The following is a 5,889-nucleotide window of genomic DNA, read 5'->3' as shown; positions in this document are numbered from 1 at the left end:
ACCTGCCTATGGCTTCCCATCATCGCCTTTCCATCCAGGCACCGCACTCAGGATCTCTGCGCGCCTGTGTTTTGCTCTCATCGGGATGAGTGTGGTTGTTTCTGGGAACCTCACATTCATCCCAGGGAGAGCCTCCTACCGACTCCAAGCCTCAGGGAAGGTGCTCACTGTGTCACTCATTCATTCACGGACAAAGAACTTTCTGGAAGACATGGACAAGGAGGAGCCCGCTACATGAAGAAGTAGAGGAGGCCAAGGAGGAATAAGGCCAAGGGAGGAGTACGAACAAAGATTTTTGTTTTGTTTTTAAATTTTTTTTTAATGTTCATTCATTTTTTTTTGAGAGAGAGACAGAGCCTGAGCAGGGGAGGGGTGGAGAGAGGGAGACAGCAGAATCGGAAGCAGGCTCCAGGCTCCGAGCTGTAAGTAGGTATAGAGCCCGACGCGGGGCTCGAACTCACGAACCGTGAGATCATGACCCGAGGCAAAGTTGGACGCTTCACTGACTGAGCCACCCAGGTGCCCCAAGAACAAAGAATGTTTTTAATAATTTTTTGTTTTTAGAAAGAGAGTGGGGGAGGGGCAGAGAGAGAGAGACAGACAGACAGACAATCTTAGGCTCCATGCTGAGTGCAGAGCCTGATGCAGGGGTCCATCCCACAACCATGGGATCATGACCTGAGCCAAAATCAACAGTCGGACACTTAGGGCGCCTAGGTGGCTCAGTCGGTTAAGAATCAGACTCCCGATATCGCCTCAGGTCATGATCTCACAGTTCGTGGGTTCGAGCCCTGCATTGGGCTCTGTGCTGACAGCACGGAGCCTGCTTGGGATTCTCTCTCTCTCTCTCTCTCTGCCCTTCCCCCACTTGCTGTCTGTCTCTCCCTCTTTCCCTCTCTCTCAAAATAAACATTAAAAAGAAAAAAGAGTGGGACACTCAACTGAGCCACCCAGCACCCCAAAAATGTTTTTAAAGATTGGGTCAGGTGTATCTGCACATCAGTGAGGCTGGAGAACGAGGTCACAGGAAGGTGTGCCAGGAAACATTCTGGAAGTCTAGATTCCTGCTAATGCAGTGAGGGTGCTCCCGGACACTGTCTGTGGGGGACAGCCTGTGGCACAGCATGACCAGCCGTGCCCTCATGGAACCCTCACTGCCACCCTAGAGATGAGGACGGAACAGGACCCAGACACTAGGCGGCATGAGAACTGCTGGCCTCTTTATGAGTTCACGGCCAAAAGTGACCTCGGCAAGGGGGCACCCGGATTTGAACCGGGGACCTCTTGATCTGCAGTCAAATGCTCTGCCCCTGAGCTATACCCCCAGGCCTGCCTCAGAGCCTTAACTGCACCTCTTGGACTGTGCAGTTGACTTGTCCCTGGACTGTGACAGCCAAGTTCCTGGAGGCGGGCAGCCTGCCCGATGACAGCCCGGCTCTCCCTCTCATCTCACTCCTGCGTTCACATCTCCACACCTACTAACCAGCTCCCGCGTGCCAGGCTGGTCCTCCCTTCGCCTCCCCACTTCCTCTTCCTCCCTGAGCTGGGGCGCTGAGGCGAGGGCGTCTCTGTCCGGGTAGAAGAGCAGGTCCGGGACAAGAAGCTGGTCCCGACACCACCCCCCGAGACGCAGAGGACCCCCTTCTCCCTTTCCACCATACGCTCACCCGCTCGGCCCCCGAAATACCGTGCGGGAATCTGGGGAACCAGCTCCAGCTTCCCGCTCAAGGAGGGGTGTCCTCCGGGATCGCTTGTGAGCCCCCAGGGCATGGAAAGCCATGGGTCCCAAGACCGGAGCAAAGGCAGGTCGCTCCGTGTGGGCAGCGAGAACGGGGAGGCGGCCAGGGGAGGGGAGGGACGGTCCTCTGACCTGAAAGGCTGGGCACTGGCGGGGGACCCAGCCAAAGAAGGCTCTTCCCACCCTGCCCCCACCCACCCGAGTCCCTAGCAACCCCTCCCGGTGCCTCTCCCCGGAGAAGGAGTCTTCCATAGTCTATGCCGCTCGCAGGGCTTTGGGGAAGTAGCCCTTTGGGGCAGAAATACTGATGCAGGTCCCAGAGCCCCCGGGCTGCTGTGCCAAGTGACCGAGCACCCGAAGTGAGTCCACACGTTTGGTGCTCTCCCCCTGAGGCCGCCGGGACACGCCAAAATTGACCGCAGACCCCTTCCATCGGGGCCACCGCCCGTTGACCCAAGGGGGTGATATTTTTAGTTCCAACTGACTGTAGGGGAAGGAGGTGGCAACCTGAGGCGGACCAAGGGGGACCTGGTCCCTGGCTAGGCGTCCTGGGGCCTGCCCCCCGCCTCTACGGAACCTCCGTGAACCCAGGCGAGCCCAGCCGGATGGGCACCTTCCCCGGCCAGAAGGCCGGCAGTGAGGCTGCTGGCTGGCTCCCGCTCCGCGTGGGTCTCCCACCCCTCGGATTCCCTTCCCACCCCCGTGACATTGGGTCCACGCCAGCGCCCCCTGGGAAGAAGGCTTGTTCGGACAGTTGCCCCAGAAGTGGCTCCAAGGGCAGAAAGAGCCAACGGTGTGCGCCCTGGGGCTGGCAGGACAGGGAGGCGGAAGGAGTTGGCGTGGGTGCAGGGGAGAGAGGCCTCTGGTTAGGCCTGGCCCCTCGGGAGGTGGCCAGAAAGACAGACGCTATGAGGACAGTGGCGGCGGAGGCGCTGGGGAGAGGGAAGGGGCGGTTCTTTGACACTGTTTGAGTTAACTGTGCTTACTGAGAAGAAACCCCACGTAAACATGGCCAAAATGTCCAATTACTCAGGAGAGCAGGGCAGGTGGGTTCTAAGCAGGGCAGGGCCGTGCCGTTTTCAACCCGGTGACGCGAATTCTAACAGAACGGGGTCACGACAGCCGCGGGGGGAGATGACAGGACGGGGAGGCTCTCCGACCGGTTTGTGACACAAAATGTTCAAAAGGTGGTGCTCCTGCTGCATCGTGCTGAGGAAGAAACGGGCACTTTTTACACCGTCATACCATAAACCAGAAATATTCGGGTTCTTACGTGGAAAATTTCATAAAGCGTTTCCTGATATGTCGTATTTCCAACCATTAAAGAAAACTGGCTTCTCTCTGAGATTGAGAGCCGGGGGTGTGGCTTTGAATTAGGCAAAATCTTTCTTTCTTTCTTTCTTTCTTTCTTTCTTTCTTTCTTTCTCTTTCTCTTTCTTTCTTCTTTCTCTTTCTTTCTTTCTTTCTTTCTTTCTTTCTTTCTTTCTTTCTTTTTATTTTAAAGATTTTAAGGAATCTCTCCACCCAATACGGGGCTCGAACTCATAGCCCCGAGATCAAGAGTCGCACCCTCCACCGACTGAGCAAGTCAGGCGCCCCAAGTTAGGCAAAATTTTCTTAGACATGACACCAAAAGCTCACTTGATAAACTGGAATTCATCAAAATTAAGCACTTTCGGTCTTTGAAAGACACTGTTAAGAGAGTGAAACGGCAAGTCACAGACCGGGAGGAAGTGTCTGGAAGCCGCGTATCTGACACAGAACTTGCGCCATTAAATACAGAGAACTTTCAAAACGGAGTCAGAAGTAAACAACCCAAATGAAAAAAACGGACAGAAGACCTGCACAGACACCTCACCAAAGAAGACGTATGATGGCAACAAGCACAGAAAAGTATCTTCCACATCATTGGTAATGAGGGAAATAAAAATTAAAACCACAATGAGATCAGGACGCGTGGGCGGCTCGGTCGGTGAAGCGGCCAACTCTCGATTTCGGCGCCGGTTATGATCTCACGGTTGGGAGACGGAGCCTCAAGTGAGGCTCTGCGCGGGGCGTGGGATTCTCTCTCTCCCTCCCCCTGCGCCCCACCCCCCCCCCACCCCCACGCCAGCTTGTGCTAAGAAACGACACCGACGACAACACAAGCCACGATGAGATACGACTGCGTCACATTAGAACGCACATCAGGAAGACTGAAGACTGGCCATACCGAGTGTGGGTAGAGCCTGGGCCAGCCGCCAACAGCAGTGGCTCAGTCGGTTGAGCGTCCGACTCTTGACTGGGCTTGGGTCACGATCCCAGGGTGGCCCGATCGAGCCCCGCCTCAGGCTCTGTGGCGAGTGTGGGGTCTGGGTGGGATCCTGCCTGCGCGGCCTCCAGGATGCTTCCTCACCGGCCCGGATGGCCCGGGCCTCGGCTCCTCTGCTCTCTGGTTGTGCATCCGTGGTGATGAGCCTCCCCCATCCCTGGTCCCTCAGTGCCTTGACCTCGGCTCCCCCGCGGCCGGAGGACACACAGCTGGGACCCACACGCAGAAGCTGGAACTGTGGAGGTCCCGTCCTCACTCACCTTCATCTCTAATCCTCCCCTGCACGGCGTCCGCCCTCCTCCCTGCGCCCTTCTCCTTCCCTCTCCCCCCGCTGTTCAGCTCTTCCCAACTCCCTCCGGCCTCCTACCCAACACAGAGGCCATGCTTCGCCACCGGTCGGCTTCCCTGGTCTGCTGGGGTCCCAGAGAGGGTGGGACCGTGGGGAGCAAGGCCGCTGTGAGCTCCAGGTTCTGGGAGAGCCTGTACCAGCCGTGCTTTTTATTCCGTACAGGCCGATCTCATTTTCTCGCGCTCTGCTTTCTTGTGCTTCACAGATCCTGTCTTTTACAAATGGAAGGTTCAGGACCTCCGCGGACGCGGTGGAAACGGCAAGAGAACTGGGATCACAAGTGGAGCCTGAAGAGGGGACGGGGTCGCCGCCATCTCAGGATGAAACCTGGACGGACGAGGAGGGACAAAGAAAGCGGCTTCCTGAGGTGGCATCTCCTCCCGGTGGAGATGTGGCACGTGGCCACCTAAAGACCCTGTTTCCGGGCCTCCCCTGCAAGCAGATGCGGTGTGTGGCTGGTCATCAGTGCGATGTGACAGGCTCTGCGTCCACAGCTACGTGACACGGGACATTGGACTGCCCTGCGCCTTGGTCTCTTTATCTATAATGTGAGTAAACAAAAGGTTGTAATGAGGCTTCACCTGGTCGGTCCCGATAAAATACATTGTAAGTACTAAATATGTGCTTATTAAATAAGAAGTAAATAGGGGCGCCTGGCTGGCTCAGTCGGTTGAGCATCCGACTTCGGCTCAGGTCATGATCTCACGGTTCATGGGTTCGAGCCCCGCGTCTGGCTCTGTGCTGACAGCTCGGAGCCTGGAGCCTGCTTCCGATTCTGTGTCTCCCTCTCTCTCTGTCCCTCTCCCCCTCACGCTCTCTTTCTCTCAAAAATAAATCAACGTTAAAAAAATTAAAAAAAAAAAAAAGAACTACCCTACAACCCAGCCCTACCAGGCATTTATCCAAGGGATACAGGTGTGCTGTTTCGAAGGGACACACGCACCCCCATGTTTCTAGCAGCACTATCGACAAGAGCCAAAGGATGGAAAGAGCCCAAATGGCCATCGGTGGATGGATGGATAAAGGAGGCGTGGTCTATACGTACGATGGAGTATTACTCGGCAATCAAAAAGAATGAAATCTTGCCATTTGCAACTACGTGGATGGCACTGGAAGGTATGACGCTGAGCGAAATTAGTCAGAGAAAGACAAAAATCGTACGACTTCAGTCATATGCGGACCTTAAGAGACAAAACAGACGAACGTAAGGGAAGGGAAACAAAAATAATAGAAAAACAGGGAGGGGGACAAAACAGAAGAGACTCTTACATATGGAGAACAAGCAGGGTTAGTGGGGGGGTTGTGGGAGGGGGGATGGGCTAAACGGGGAAGGGGCTTTAAGGAATCTAGTCCTGAAATCATTGTTTCACTGTATGCTAACTTGGATGTAAATTTTTTTCAAAAGTAAAACTAAAAGACATTTTTTTTTTCAGGCAATAAATCAACGTTGACCTTAAAGGGCAAGAACACCGCCCGCCTTCTTGCTTCCTT

At 55.0% G+C, this 5,889-nt stretch overlaps 1 non-coding gene across 1 annotated transcript; it reads right to left on the bottom strand.

The window, feature by feature from the left end:
• Positions 1-1,253: 1,253 nt before the first annotated feature.
• Positions 1,254-1,325, bottom strand: TRNAC-GCA. Its single transcript has one exon. It is a non-coding gene; the product is annotated as a tRNA-Cys (tRNA).
• Positions 1,326-5,889: the final 4,564 nt, after the last annotated feature.

Source organism: Felis catus, chromosome A2 (assembly GCF_018350175.1).
Source record: "Felis catus isolate Fca126 chromosome A2, F.catus_Fca126_mat1.0, whole genome shotgun sequence".
In the NCBI taxonomy this organism is placed as follows: domain Eukaryota; kingdom Metazoa; phylum Chordata; class Mammalia; order Carnivora; family Felidae; genus Felis; species Felis catus.
Note: the sequence above shows the minus strand (reverse complement) of the source record. Positions and strands in the feature narration are given on the sequence as shown.